The 16,286-nt window shown below is 45.8% G+C and overlaps 1 protein-coding gene and 1 non-coding gene across 2 annotated transcripts in view; both read left to right on the forward strand.

The window, feature by feature from the left end:
- Positions 1 to 1,887, forward strand: part of BAG1 (BAG cochaperone 1) — a 31,529-nt gene extending 29,642 nt beyond the window's left edge. Inside the window, exon 8 of the mRNA XM_025852833.2 lies at positions 1,514 to 1,887. The gene's annotated coding sequence lies outside the window, so the exon portion shown is untranslated. The remainder of the gene's footprint in view (positions 1 to 1,513) is intronic.
- Positions 1,888 to 12,699: 10,812 nt separating this feature from the next.
- LOC112809676 (U6 spliceosomal RNA) lies at positions 12,700 to 12,806 on the forward strand. Its single transcript, XR_003204636.1, has one exon. It is a non-coding gene; the product is annotated as a U6 spliceosomal RNA (small nuclear RNA).
- The last annotated feature ends 3,480 nt before the right edge of the window (positions 12,807 to 16,286 follow it).

A 16,286-nucleotide genomic window follows, 5' to 3' on the forward strand; every position in this document is an offset into this window, starting at 1 on the left:
GGAGCCCAAAGCGGGGCTCGATCCCAGGACGCTGGGATCATGACCTGAGCCGAAGACAGATGCTTAACCAACTGAGCCACCCAGGCGCCCCTATACTTCAATAAAAAAAATAAAAATGAAAAAAAGCTATGTTGTGATATCACTACACACTCGCCAAGGGCTAAAACAAAAAAGACAGTCAATATCAAGCATTGGCAAAGATTTAGAGCAAGTGGAATCCTTAAAAAAACAAAAAAACAAAAACAAAACCTAAAAAAACCAACCTGAATTATGCCTCAATTTTGAATTGCTACCACCAGGTGGCAGTGGTGCCTAATTCCTGAGTCCACCCGTAAAGTTTGTGTAGTGTCCAAGGTTTGGGAATCATTCTATTTGTGAGTGTTCTTGAAAGCATGAGGCATTGTTTTGTGGGCATGTATTTTTAATTCCAATCAATAGTATCCTGTTGGAGGTCTCTTTCTGTTCCTTACTCTCCCTTCCCACCTCCCCCCCATTCAGCACTGTGTTTTAAAGATCTACCTTATGTTGTGTGTGTATCTGGCTCATTGCTCCTTACTGTGGTAGAATATTCCAGAGATGGATGCCTCACTGCATCCAGCACCCCAACAATCACAAATAACTTCATGATAAAATATCCTCTTACATGTCTCTTCATGAACCTGTGTAAGAATTTCTCTAATTGCATAGCCAGGAGTGGGATCCTTCTCATCTCTACTCTTAATATTTATTTGTATCTCTTTATCTCCTTCTACTTAGTAAATTCCCTCCAATTCTTTGAGTTAAAACAGGTTAATCTGAGCAAGATCCTAAACTTTTAAACTATGGGAAATATTTGTTATGGGTCATTTTATTTCTATAGCTCCTTGCAAAACATATCCTCTTGTTTGTGATACGATTTAAGCTTACAAAATAGTATTGTTGACTAAGATTTGGACCATCACATTGATGATCATGAATTTTCTTTTACCGAATAAACTTTCCCCAATTCTTTGCTGTAAAACAGCTGAATTTAAGCAACATCCTAAATTTTCAATTAAAGGTGACATTTCAGAACCGCATTTAAAGCAAGGCTTCTCAACGGTAGAACTATGACATTTTGGCCTTCTGATTCTTTGTTATAAGGAGCTGTCCTGTGCATCAGAGGATGTTTAGCACCATCCCTGGTCACTACTACACTAGATGCACTTCTCCCCAGTTGTGATGACCAAAAACATCTCCAGACATTGTCAAATGTCCAATGATGGGGACAAAGTTGCATCTAGTTGAGAACCACTATTTTAAGGTAAATGAATTCTGGGATTCACTTGGGGCCTTTTTCTAGGATCTTCCTTTCTTTCTTTCCAGTTTATTTCAACCCTAATCTCAGCCACAGACTTGCTGTATGGGATCTCTTTTAAAACCTGCCCCCTTGCGTCTTGGCTGCAGTAAAGCTCTTCCTGGAGATACTTACTGGAGCCCTTCGCCTTTTAGGGGACTGAGCTCCAAGCAGTCATCCAGGTTCTCTTTTCTCTAGGTTTCCTGGCCTCCCTCTCAGCCACTCTGGTTCATCAAGGAAGAAGAGGGAGTTCCCTCCCTGGGAATCCGGAAGAGGAAGGACAGTCCCACAGTGGCTGATAAGACCTTAGAAGTTCGATGACTTAGTCTCTCTTTTTGGCCCTCATATCCTCTCTTCTCAGGAGGAACTATTCTCTCTCTAGCCCTCCCGTGTAATTTTTTATCTACAATCCTTAGATGAACACCCAGAGTGACGATTGTCACGAGGATATTCCTCAGCACACTAGCCCTATAAGATGCTTCTGAGGAAAGTTTTCTGAGGTCAAATAAGTAATGGTAATGCTACCTACTGGATCCCTCTCTTGGACACTGGCAATGGCCATCAGTATATTAAAGGTTTTGAGAAGCTCTTCAGATGTCTATTTTATTTTTTTAAAAGATTTTATTTATTTATTTATTTATTTATTTATTTATTTATTTAGTTGACAGAGAGACAGCGAGAGAGGGAACACAAGCAGGGGGAGTGGGAGAGGGAGAAGCAGGCTTCCCGCGGAGCAGGGAGCCCAACGTGGGGCTCGATCCCAGGATCCTGGGATCATGACCTGAGCAGAAGGCAGTCGCTTAACCAACTGAGCCACCCAGGCACCCCGTCTATTTTTTTTAAAGATTTTTTTTTTTAGGGGCGCCTGGGTGGCTCAGTCAGTTGAGCATCCGACTCTTGATTTTGGCTCAGGTCATGACCTCAGGGTCGTGAGATTGAGCCCCACATGGGACTCCATGCTCAGCATGGGGTCTGCTCAAAATTCTCTCTCTGCCCCTCCTCCTGCTCACTTGCTATAAATAAACAAATAAATAAATAAAATCTTTAAAAAAATTTTATTTTTATTTTTAAAAAAATGTGGAGCCCTAACTCACAACCCTGAGATCAAGAGTTGAATGCTCTACTGACTAGCCAGGCACCCCCAGATGTCTATTTTTAATCCAGCATTTCCCAGTTTCAGTGATTACAGAACCTTCCTACCACACCTACCACATCTTTTAATACCCCCACAGAACTAGTATCTCAAGAAACACGGCTTAGGAAATGTCCTAGCTATTAATGACCTCCATTTTTTATAAGTTGCCTTCAAAAGCCACTAATGTGTTCCTTCATTTATTCAAAAAACTGTTGGGTACCCACCATGCTAGATAATAGGGCTACAGAGATTACTTGTCCCAGTGACCCATAGGCTAGCAGGGGGACAGATGAGTCAAGTCAGACTGTCAGTCAGAAGATAATGTCAAGGTCTGAGCCAGATGTTGGGGGAAACAATGGAGCTCAGTGATTAATTCTGACACTGGAGTTCTGATAATCTTCACAGACCAAGCAATACCTCACTAAGCCTAGAATATGAGACTGGGCCCCTTACATCCTTGCAGTATCAGGAGCTTGTTGGAAAGACAGAATCTTCGGCTCCACCTTAAAGCTACCAAGCCAGACTTCGCGCTTTAACAAGATCCCCAGATACTTGACTTTTACTGTTTGAGAAGTGCTGCCTTAAAATGAGCACACTTTTGGATAAGAATGTCAACAGAGCCAAAATGTATTTCTGAGTGGCACCCTGGCCAAAGGCTGACCTAGTGGTTTCCAGGCCTGGCCAGACAGACTGACTAGGAAGGGAAGACTGGGATGGGCCGCGAGTGTCTTCTCTTCTTTCCTTGCCACCACCTAGCAATGACGGCCTCACCAGGTGAAGCGGCAGGATGTCATTAGGGAGCAAGAACAGATAATGAGGCCATACCTCATTATATATATATATGCCTAGAGGTCTGCCACAACTGGGTAGATATAATGGCAGAGACCGGGAGGAAGGGAATGAGCAGGGTTCAGACAGGGAAGGGATATTTCCCATTCTCCTCCCAGAGAAACCAGCTCTGGACCAGGCAGATGGCCAGCCACACAGCCTAGTGTTCAGGCCCTCTATGAAGAACTCTTAGCTTCTCTCAATCCCCAACACTGGTAGAGGGAGGAGGTACAGTGAGGATTGATGGCAGGCAGCCTGACCCATCAGGAAGCAAAGATGTTCAGGGCAAGTGCACCCAGAGGCTGAACCAGTCCAGTTTTAGATTCTCTTCCCCCCTTAACAGGTCATGCCCTTGTCTGGGCCTGGCCCTGGGCACTGCTGGCATGAGCTCTGCAGGCCACAGGAAGAATGCAGGCAGGCTGGGCCTCGGCCAGAGGCCTTGGTGAGGACCTGGGGGAACACTCTTCCCACAGACTTGGCTTTCGATGGGTGGGGGGTGCCTAGCCTAGGTGGGGGGTAACTAAGGGGAGGGAAACTGAAAACCACAGCATCAGTAACCCCAACAAAGGGTGGCAGAACAGGCCATCCCGAAACATGCCGCTTTGGTATTTGATTATGCTGACTTGTAGGCACATGAAAAACAGCAAATGTAGAGAGAAACTTTCTCTAAATTCTTATCTGCCTCAACATGGATCCTCCAAAAGGAACTCATTTATCATAGATCCCTCCCCTGAGGTATCATTCACCAGGGAAAACTGTCTCGTAACAGGAGAGGGGACTAGAAGTCAATACCACGCCCAGAAGACAGACTTTTGTCTCAAACTCTTATACCTCCCATCTATTCTGACGGCCCATTCATCTTTCCTAAAAATCATTTTCTCTCCTATCAGAGGCCTACATTCCCCCTTCCCTTTCCGTATTAAGAGTGTATTTAATCCTGAATTCTAAACCACCTCAGGGACTTACTGGTATCTCCCTAGCTGGGTAACTCGCACGTACACATGAAGTATACATGTTAATAAACTTGGTTTTTTCCCTTGTTAATCTGTCATTTATTACAGGGGTCTCAGCTAAAAACTCAGAAGGGTAGAGAGAACATTTTTTTTTCTCCTCTACAACAGCAAAACAAAACAAAGTATCGAAATACCAGCATAGCCTTTCAGCATACTTTCCGGCCCTACTCCAGAAGGTCTCATGTGTGCCGCATCCTCCAGCAGGGGGCGCCTGTCTGGACCCTTCAGAGGATCAGCACAGAGCAGCCAAGGCCTGGATCCACCAGGATGAAGTCTTGCTATTCTACCTAGATACTCAAAGGTAAGTCCGCAGGAATCTGGTAGACAGAGATGGGATTTTTAGAAGAACGAAAGGCCCACGCGAAGGCCCAAAGGCAGGACCACATTCACCTGGGTGGGAAAAGGGACATCAACTTACAAGTCTCTACCTAGTCCTGAGTAAGCTGGCCTGGCTATGTTTTCCACGCTCCAAGGACAACATTCATGGCCTGTGCATGTCACTGGGTGTAGAGTCCCGTGTTTGTTCCTCAAGGACAGGGCTAGTTCTGGTTCAGCTTATTTCTCAGCAGCCCACAGAGTTGGGCCAACTGGACCCTGACTGGAAGACTAAGAACTTCCCATACCTCCACAGCAAGTGCTCAGGACAATTGGATCCATTATAGCAACCCCATTCCTACAGTTAGACCTCATCAGAACGGTCCCTGCCTCACTACCTCCTACTCTTTTCTGAAGAAAGAGTTAACTCAGAGAGTTGTTTGCTGAGCTTGCTGACACTAATCAGGCCAAGGCATATCTGGAGGGAAATTCCTTGGCTGGCACTTGCCAGGGTCAGTCTGATTTGTTTCTAATAGTGTGAGTAGAACGTGATGTATGTGTTCTCTTAAAAAACCAAATACAATTCTAGCTACAGTTTTTGGCTTTTGGCTCAGAGGAGGCCAGGTAACTGTCTTCAGTCATCGGACACCAGCCACCTCCACCAGGCCGCCTAAGTTCGACCCCAGTGAGATCAAAGTCGTGTACCTGAGGTGCACTGGTGTCGAAGTCGGTGCCACATCTGCCCTGGCCCCGAAGATCAGCCCCCTGGGCCTGTCTCCAAAAAAGGATGGTGATGACATCGCTAAGGCGACCAGGGATTCGAAGGGTCTGAGGATGACAGTGAAATGGACCATTCAGAACAGACAGGTACAGATTGAAGTGGGTTCCTTCTGCCTCTGCCCTGATTATCAAAGCCCTTAAGGAACCGCCAGGAGACAGAAAGAAGCAGAAAAACATTAAGCACAGTGGAAATATCATTTTTGATGAGATTGTCAATATTGCCCGACAGATGTGACACTGATCTTTAGCCAGACAACTCTCTGGAAGCATTAAAGAGATCCTGGGGACTGCCCAGTCTGTGGGCTGCAATGTTGATGGCCACTACCCTCATGACATCATAGATGACATCAATAGTGGTGCGGTGGAATGCCCAGCTACTTAAAAACTACAAAGGAAAATATTTCAATAGTGGATCATTTGACGACCAGAAAAAAAAAAAAAATTCTGGCAACGAAAGTAATTCATGCTCATTGCAGAAAAATTAGAAAATAAAGAGAAATATAAAGGAAAAAAATAAATACCAACCCTAATCCCACTATCTAAAGGCAACCTCTTTACATTTTGGTGAAATCCTTACAAGTTTTTTTTTCTGATTTGTTTTTTGATTTGATTTGTTTTTTTTCTGATTATTTTTTTCTATGCATATATGTGTACATATTTAACATAGTTGAGATCAAAAATACTATAAGTTTCATGCCTTTTTCACTTGGCAGTACACTATAAGCTCTTACTCATCAAAATTTGCTGTAATCATTAATATTCCATCCTATCCATCTATCATTTAGTTAATCAGGTCCCTGTAGTGGTGACAGATTTATATCACACTTCAACTGGGAATGTGCAGAAAAACTGTGATTTCTATATTCTTTAGCTGATCTAGCCTCCTGTACAACTTGCACCCACTTAATAGGGAAAATTAACCGTGGGTCTAACTAAAAAATATTCTAAAAGAAATAACTTTTTTTTTCCTGAGAGAAATAAGGGGGGGGAGGGGCAGAGGGAGAGAAAGAGAATCTTAAGCAATCTCACGATCCTGGGATCATGACCTCAGCCAAAATCAAGAGTTGGATGCCTAACCCACTGAGCCACTCAGGCACCCCTAAGAAATAACATAAATAGCCTGCCTTTAAGGCTTTTCTCTTACTACATGATTCTGTTTTGCAGGGCTGAAATCTCAGTCTTTCTCTTTGCAAGCCTTCTGTAATAAATTCTAATCCCTGGTCTCTTCTCCTTCTCATGGATACTGAATTCCCCAAGGTCTCAGCAGAAAACATGGTTCATTTGATGTGTCACTGAAGAGTTTAATGGAGGGACCATTTACAAAGGTGCCAGCAAGGCTAAGGTAACAAACAAGAAACCACAAAGCACTCAGGGGACTAGAGATGTGGGAGGGCATTGCCACCCCTAGTCCTGAAGGAGAAACAGCAAAAGCTCTACCCGCAGGAGAGAGACTGTCCAACGGGAATTTCAGTGAAGGATCACAGCCATTGGCTCCCTGTGGTCTGGCTGAAAGGGAACCAGGGGAGTGATCACTCTGACATCTCTCCACCTGCCCTCAGATCTCTTCCCCTGCCTCCCATTAGCTGAACAGAACTGGAAGGCAGAGGAATAAATAGCCCACAGGGGTCAGCCTCCCAGCACACAGAGCAGGTTGGAAACGGTGGACCGCGGATTTGAAGGGGCAGATGGAGATAACCACCCCACCTGCTTTGTGCAGAAGAGGGGAAAGGTGAAAGAAACAAGCACATTAAAATTTTCAAAATGTATCTACTATTGGACTTTTAAGTTTTCATTTTCACTTTTATAAGTAATGTTTCAGAAGGGGACATCTCTCAAACTCGAAATGTTCTAATGAAATTAATATATCATGAGAGGAGGTGCAATGTCTCTCAGAATCAGATTGTTCTAGTTAAGTCTCTTTGGAGCTGAGACAGAGTGTCGAGGGCAAGGCTTCCCTCCCCCCACTCCCAGGGCCCGGATCTAAAACCTTATCAGAGAGGGTGTGGCTGTGGGTCGGTGGTCAGTAGAGACCGCACAGTGGCGCTACACCGGCAGAACCTGCTTGGGATGTGTTCACTGGAGTTGCTGCTCTACAAAAGGGAGTGGAGAAGAGTGCCAGGGAAAGCTGTGGGCCTTTGGAGGATGCTGGCCACCATGCACTGCAGGAACTGCTGCTGAAGACACCATCAGTCCTGCAGGAACTTGATGCTAGAGAAGTCACTTGCCCTGCAGGACCTGGATACTGGAGAAGCTGTCCACGCTGTCCGAGTCAGGTGCCCCGGGGTCACGGGGCTTGCTGAACAGAACACACCTCAATCAGGAAAGAAAATTCCTCTTACAATATCTCTCTGGGGACTTCTACTGGCAAAGCTTTACATTTGTCAGCTAGCAAAGAAAAAATGTTGAGATGTTCTACTCTATTTTTGTAGAGTAGACAATGAAGGCTAAATGTGGAGCCTAGGGGCAACAGATTAATAACTAGCACAATCCCAAGTCTCTATGCCCAGAGAAGGGAGGATGATTGGTCGAGATGGTGTCACCCTGGATTGGTCAGTCACTTCTGCTGAGAATGGAACTGCATTCATAGAAAGAGAAGCAGTGAGCGTGGAAAGGCAGGTGCAAGAAAGCAAACTGGTCACCGAGCAGCCCCTGCTATCCCAGGAAGAGAAACTAGTGTTTCAGTCACTAGAGAAATTGTCTGTCCTATAGATCAGAGACACTTCATCAAGCTTCACCTTGGCTTGAAAAATATTCCTCAAGACTGCCCATTTCCTTTTATTCAGACATGCAGCTCACCAAGTAATCTGATTTTTCTTACCATCCACCCGACTATCAGCTGAGGGACACATCTTGGCAGTGGATACACATATTCTGCTGTTTGGAAAGGGATGTCATCCACTGTGATCTAATAGATCGGCCTTTGATGGCTATATAAGCCTTGGGTGGTATTAGTGAAAGTCTGTCACCAAGACTCTGCTCCTAGCTGGTGCACTAAGAAAGCCAGATTCTGATCCTGAGAAGCTGAGAACCAGGTTTTGGACTTGGGGGACCAATCAGGGTGCTCTCCTAAAGAACCTGCAGCCTGCGCCCCAGACAATTATTGCTGCCAGCGCATTCCCCAAGGAAGAACTCTGCAGCATACGTAATTGGGCGTGGATAACTAACATTCTATAAAGGTCTAACCAACAACCATTCTGTAGTTGCTGGATTTACAGGCATTTTTCAGTCTTTCACTATTATATATAACATAAGGATGAATATCTTTGTGATTAGTATTTGTGATCAGTGTTTTTTTTTTGCTGTTGTTTTGTTTGTTTTTGTATTTCAAATGATCCCTTTAGGATAGATGATCAGAATTGGAAATAAATTGATGTCAAATCACGCCTTCCTTTGAGGGTGTGTGTGTGTGTGGAGGGGAAGCATGAATGTTTTATTAGCTCTTAAGACCTATTGCCCAATGATTTCAGAAATGTACCAATTACAGTTCCACTTGAGACCATTTCAGGACATCCTGATTCATACAGGGTATTATGGTTTAATGTGTGTGTGTGCACGCGCATTACCCACATACATATGAAATCTTGCTTTCTTTACGTTTTTTAGTTAATATTCATGTTAGATATTCATGCTGACAGGAGATATTCAATCCTCTTGCCCTCTTCTGAGAGTCATCTGTTCAGGTCCTTCACAATTGAGACGAATTTTATTTCAATCTTTGGGGAGTTTCATGTCCCAGATTCTTAATTCTGTCCTCTTTTAGATGGAGGGGAGCTCTTCTCCCACCTCTAACTCCTTTGGAAATTCCTTTCTGAATTCAAGTGTCTTTGGTATAGGAGGACTGGGCTTGGTGGCTGTGAGCCTTGATGAGAAGGGACACAAATATATGGCAGTCTGAAGCCTGCAAAGAAGGTCGAGTTTCATCCCTGGGTGGAGAGTCTTCAGAGGGAAGGAATTGGTCTGTATATAGTTTTCTCTCCACTCTCCATTTTTAAATACCCCAGAGGGACCCTGGGTGTTTTTCTTCTCCTTATTTGACTCAAATTGAGTCTTTAAATAAACTATGCTCCTCGTAGGAGCTTAAGACACATATTTAGAGGAAATGTGTCATTGAAAGTGCTATTTTGAAGTCATGCGGTAAATTATCAGAGCAGGAATCTCCTCACCCCCTCTGAGTTCTGTGCCTTCTTTGGCTCCGGGGCTTAGAGAAAAACTTTCTTTTCTTTCCTCTCCCATCCCCTTTGCCTTCTAAGACTGACACAGAGAACATGGCTTGCCCTGAGAAACTTGCAGGTGGCGAGCAGATGGCAAGTACGAGGCAGTTGTGTGTGTTGAAGTAAGCGTGGGATGTGTGGGAATGCAAGAGGTGATAGTAACTCATTCATGTGGGGAGTGGGGCTCAGCAATGGTAATCAAGGGAGCTTTGGGGACGAGGGGACATTGGTGGTCACCTTAAATGATAGACAAGTTTTGGAAATTTAGCAAAGGAGTCAGCTAAGTTTCTATTAGTTTCCACTCTGTCTCACTGGTACCAGCAGGAATCCTGGTTCTCCATGTTGCTGCTAGAGACAGTCATCCATCCATCCATCCATCCATCCATCCATCCATCCATCCATCAATGCATACATACAACATACATACATCTGACAGTTTATTTAATCACTTATTCATCCTTCCAATGATCCTTCCATCTTCCCATCTATTTTACACTATCTGCGAAGGCCCTACTCTCTGCAGCATACTGAAGGCACAAATATTAATAACACAAGATTCTAGCTTTCAGGGTGCACATAGTCTAGTGGTTAGCTGAATAACTTAAAAATAGATAACAATACAGTGCAATAAGTGTTTAGGGTATGCCTGTATAAAAGTCTCTTTTACCCAAAAGGCCTTACCTGATCACCCCGTCTGAAATAGGCTCTAGTTATTATTCTTTTTCTTTTCTTTTTATTTTTTTTAAAGATTTTGTTTATTTATTTGACAGAGAGATAGAGAGAGAGCACAAGTAGGCAGAGAGGCAGGCAGAGGGAGAGGGAGAAGCAGACTCCCCGCTGAGCAGGGAGCCCTACGTGGGACTCAATCCAGGGACTGCTGGATCATGACTTGAGCCGAAGGCAGCTGCTTAACCAACTGAGCCACCCAGGTGCCCTGTTATTATTCTTTTTCATCATATTCTTCTTATTTTCCTTTACAGCATTTATCACAATTTGTTATTATATACTTAATAGTATGTTTATTTGCTTCCTGTCTTCCCCCATTAACTGGAAGCTCCATGGGGGTAAGTTCTATGTCTGCTTTGCTTATTCCTGAATACTCAACACGTAGTCTATGTGTGGCATCCTGCAGGCCTGTAGGAAACATTCACCAAATGAATTAATAAATAAGCACTGATCACACCCAGGAATGATCATTTCTTGCACTAAACCAGTGGTTCTCAAAGTGTGATCCTGGGACCAGCAACATCACTTACTAAAAATGAAAATTCTTGACCTCACCTGTTGGTTCACAAACTGGCGCCGTACACAGAAGGCAGAGAGAGAGACCAAAGAAAGAGGCAGGCCACTCCAGATTGGTAAGTGGCAGGTTAATAAGCAAGGGAACTTACTTACAAGACTTGGCTTTTGTGGCCACAAGAGAAGTACATCTCTGCACCCAACCACCTAATCTTAAAAGTTTATATAGAAGCCTTAACTGGGTTCAGCCATGTCTTCAGTCCCAGGTGGTCTCAACAACACTTTACTCTCTCAAAGCTACATCCTTGGAATGCTCCCACTGTGGGGACAGTAGGCAGAATACACATCCCAAGGACAGGGGAGGGGGTGAGGAGCGTCCCATTGCCCAGGTCCTGCTTGAGGGTCAGCCAGCAGTCATGTCCTCAGTTACCTCCTCCCACACCACCCTACACCAGAATTAGAATCAGAAACTTAGAAATCAGCAATCCACATTTTAAAAGCCTCGTGGGTGATTCTGATGCATGCTAAAGTCTGGGAACACTGCACTAAATTAATAAATGGTAATTCTAGTCTATTTTCGACATCTCTAGATTTCAGTGCAGAGACAAGAGTAATTGTGTCTGGACTGGGGAATACTTCATGGAGAAAGTGATATTTTTAAGGAAGCCTTGAGCTAGATGAGCCAGAGAAAGGCAATTCAGGCAGAAAACTGTATGACGGAAAGTGTGGATTAGCCTGGCCTTTGGAAGAATCTATAAGTAGTCTGCATGGCAGGGAATGGCATGAGATGAGGATGGAGATGTAAGCAGGGGTCTTGAATGCCAGGTTTCAAGCGAGGAGGTATCATGTACTCCATTTCCCCTCCCTGTGGCTGTCCAGACGGGCCTGAGTCAGATTTCCCCAGGCTCACTTCCCACCCCTTCCTTCCTTTCTCCTCCCTCCTTCCCCTCCTCCCTCTTCTCTCAGCTCCTCCCTCCCCCTGGGGGTGAGACAGCTAGGCTCCCAGGCCAGCCCCACCCTGCCCTCCCTGGCCAGCCAGCCCACTGATGTCAGCTTGGTGGGGCTGTCTGGTTTGAGCTTTGGAGCCAGGCCTAGTCACCTCCCTCACAACTCCCTGCTTTGTGGGAAAGCCCAGGATGCTGATACGCTCAAGTAGCTCATTGAGGGCTTCCAGGGCTCAAGAGAAAGAATCTCCTCCTCTGGAGACATCTTGCTCTGGGGGAGGGAACCTTGGTGTCAGAGCCAGGGTTTCTCAGGACCCAGGCTTACGTCATACCACCTCCAGGGGACTGGCTCCAGGCCCTCTCCTTGCCTAGTGACTCACAGCAGGCCCCATTCTCTAGGGTCCTCAATCCAATTGTGCTTGGAGGTGATGAAGCTGATCATAGCCTTAATGCCGCCAATAGGTACTATGTATCCAGCACTTAGTGTGTTGGCACTATGAGTCACCTACACCTTGTAGCTCTCAACTTTATGCAACCCCAATAATATTTTTCAATGCCAATTTTACTTTATTTTTTTTGAGATTTTATTTGTTTATTTGAGAGAGAGCAAGGAGAGAGCGAGAGAGCACAAGCAGGGGGAGGGGCAGAGGCAGAGGGAGAGGGAGAAGCAGGCTCCCTGCTAAGCAGGGAGCCCAGTGATGATGTGGGGCTCTATCCCAGGACCACGACCTGAGCTGAAGGCAGACACTTAACTGACTGAGCCACCCAGGTGGTGCCCCTTCAATGCCACTTTTAGCATTCATAGATAATATAACCAACCTGTATCACAGTTTCATAATATTAACAAAACAAAACAAAATGCCACAATTAACTTAAAGGAGGAAATAAAAGGTATTTAAAATACAAGAATATATATTCGGTGCTTGTGTGGGCAGCACATATACTAAAACTGGAATGATATAGACAAGATTAGCATGGCCCCTGTGCAAGGACAACATGCAGATCTGTGAGGCGTTCAGGACGGAAACGCTTGTAACAGACGATGACTTGCGGGTATAAGGAAGTAGTCATTCCCTGTGAATGGGCAACAACTCTGAACACATCCCGATACAGATATGTGACATGATCGGCTCTGATGCCAATCAATTCCGATTTCTGCAGTGGCCACCTCTCCCGCTGAAGTTCCAAATAAAATAGAGTCCGGTCTCCCTTGATTGACATGGTGCCCTGCCGTCTTTTGTTTGTCCCTCCAGATCCATTCTCCCCCACTTCTCTTCCCTGCTCTTGGCCCCGGGAGCCACACTCATGCCCTCTGATTTCCTGCTGGGTTTGGCCAATGAAAGTCCTGACAGGAGATGGGGTGAGGGAAGGAAGGGAGATTGGGGTTTTTATCTTTCTGCCTATCTTCCTGTCTACACCCCTCATCCTAAGGCCGCTGCTATTCTCAAGGTGGCTATTATGGGTTGAATGAAAGCCCCCCAAAGCTGTGTCTGTGGAGCAACCTGATATGGTGGAGGCGGGCACAGGCAGGGAAAGAATTCACTCCAGGCCAAACAAAGGAGATAGAAGTTTAGTGACTACACTGCAACGGCAGCAGAGGAGAGACTGTCTGCCAGGAGGCGGTGGTGCGGGGCTGTCGTTAAGGGGGGGAAGGTGAGGAGGTATGGGGTATATGGCATTTTCCTTTTTTGGTACCTGTGCCCAGTTGTAAGCAGGCCATTGGTCAGCTAGGGCTTGTGGATATTTGGAGGTGGGTCGCCTGCTGGGCCTGTTTGCATTCAGCCCAGGGGTCACTGTGGGCCCTTTTACCTTACTCAGGTTTCCATTGCTCAAGCGTGCTGCCTAAAACAGTCCTCTACAATGTCCATATTCTAACTTCTGGAACCTGTGGACGTAGCCTTATTTGGAGAGAGGATCTTTGCCGATGTAATTAAGGCTCTCAAGATGTGATCACCCTAAATTCAATAACAAGTGTCTTTAGAAGAGACAGAAGAGAAGACAGAAGAGGAGATGGCCATGTAAAGACAGAAGCAGAGGGGCGCCTCGGTGGCTCAGTTGGTGAAGCGTCTGCCTTCAGCTCAGGTCATGATCCTAGCGTCCTGGGATATTTGCCCCGTTTGGGGTGGGGAGGGGGGGTCCCTGCTCCCCGGTCCCTGCTCAGCGGGGAGCCTGCTTCTCCCTCTCCCTCTGCCACTCCCCCTGCTCGTGCTCTCTCCGTCAGGTAAATAAATAAAATCTTAAAAAAAAAAAGGCAGAAGCAGAGACTGGAGTGATGCAACGGACCAAGGAAGGCTGGGAGCCGCCCACAGCTGGAAGAGGCCAGGAGGGATTCTCCCCTAGGGCCTTTGGAGGCACTGTGACCCTGCCGCTGCCTTGATTTTGGACTTTTGGCCTTGAGAATTGTGAGAACAGATTTCCGTTGCTTTAAGCCACCAAGGTTGTGGTGATTAGTCGCGGCAGCCTGGGGGATCTAATACTCTCAGCAACACTTCTCCCCTCTCAGGTTCTGGTGATCTCGCCTCTGCTCACACCTCGGATATAGTGGTGGTGACAGCTGGTGTCTGCCCTATCCTGTCTGGCTTCCCCACACCTGTCCACACCTTTGTAATTAGTCATTTTGCAAATCAACCCCTCCCTGACTTATTTTAACTGAATGCGCTGATTTCCTGTCAGGGCCCTGACAGTTACACAGGGCAAATACACTCCAGGAACATTCATGCCAAAATATGTCGTGATTCTTTGTAAAACAGAGTTTATTGTCTAGGCTCACGTAATTCTAACGTCAGATAGGTGAATGTCCCGTGGACCATATGAAAGCTGTGGGGGAGGGGCAACAGCTTGTCATTGTGTAGGAGTGTCCTAAGCATCACAGGACACCTAGCATCTCTAGTTAAAGGGGTTCCACAACCATGACCTTACCATTTCTGTGACATCATTCTATTGAGAACCACTGATTATGTAATATCTTATTTAAACCCTACAATGGCACGTTGGGTACTTTCTCCATTTTACACATGTGGAAATAGGCTCAAAGAAACAAACCTGCTTGGGTCTGTTGGGGGGGTGGGATCTGGGGTTCAGACTCAGATATGACTGGATTTAAAGCCTGAGTTCCTGATCACAAAGCTGTACTGCCCCTTTGTAGTTTGGGTCTTTGTCAGGGTCAAAGGGCAGAGACAGTGCTGGAGGAGATCAAGTCTAACTCATCACTGGGGCACCTGGGCGGTGCAGTCAGTTAAGCATCTGGCTCTTGGTTTCAGCTCAGGCCCTGAGATTGAGTCCCGAGTGGAGTCTGCTTAAGACTCTCTCTCCCTCTGCCTCTGCCCCTCCCCCCCATATGTGCTCTCCCTTTCTCAAATAAATGAATAAATCTTAAAATAAAAAAAAGTCTAACTCATCACAGAGAAGAGGGGCTCCATCAAAGATGGGAATGGGATGCTATATATAATAAAATATAACTTTAAAATCTCAATGGCTTCACACAGTAAAGATTTACTTCTTGTTCCAGCAAAGTCCAATGTGGATCTTGGTGACTCCCGGGCAGCTCTCCTCCAAGCAGTGAAATCAGAGATTTGGTCTTCCTCCATTAGGAGGCTTTGCCATCTCAGAACCTTTTGTTTCCAGACTCATGCAGATGGAGGAGAGAGGGTGTGGAAGATAACCTGGGATATTTTACGGGCAAATGTGGAAGTGGCAGGCTTTTCTTCTACTTTCTTCCTATTGGCTGAACTCAGTCATATGGTCCATACTTAGATGCAAGCGGGCCTGGGAAATGTAGCCTATATCTAGTGAACATAGCATTGTCTCTGCAGAGGAGTTGTCAAGCTCTTCCAGTCCCTCTATCAAAAGCATAAGGAAGAGAGACTTAAGTTCAAGTGTTGTCTTGACACTAAATGACCACCCTAATATCCTGTCCCTTTTTCGGGCCTCAGTTTCCTCATTTGCCAGATGGTTTTGGAAGCTCATCCCTCATAGCTACATGACGGCCAGATGTAAGAGGAGAAGTAGAGTGCTGGTTGGAAGAAATCCTGGAGAAAGCTGCACCCACCTGAGGTCTGACTATGCCCAACTTAATTTTCCATCTTCTGCAGCCAGGACAGCTCAGCAGATTCTCCTGGTTGTTGAGAAGGCCCTCCCTGTGAAGCTCAAGTGCCTGTGGTATCTTTGAATGCTGGTATTGTTGGGGAAGAGGGATTTTCAGGGAATGAAAGAAGAGTTGGAAGCTAGATATGAGAATCTACCAGAGAACTCTGGCAATGGCCCTGAAGACTCAGTGGAGGCCCTAGAGATACAGGCATTAATCCAAGGAGATGCTGGACTTGTGGCTGAGGAGCCGGGATTGTGTGTGTTGGGGAGCTGATGCTCGCTCCAGTGGACATCCACTGTTTGGTCTGCCCCAGACCACTCTTCCAGGAATCAACTCTCCCATCCCCAAACTACAAGGTTGCAGTGGGAACGGCTATGTTTCTACAATATGACCCTGGTCCCTGGTCACTTGACTGGTCC

Source organism: Callorhinus ursinus, unplaced genomic scaffold (assembly GCF_003265705.2).
Source record: "Callorhinus ursinus isolate GAN/ISIS: 27379988/994484 unplaced genomic scaffold, GSC_fseal_2.0 scaffold42, whole genome shotgun sequence".
NCBI classification, from domain to species: Eukaryota; Metazoa; Chordata; class Mammalia; order Carnivora; family Otariidae; genus Callorhinus; species Callorhinus ursinus.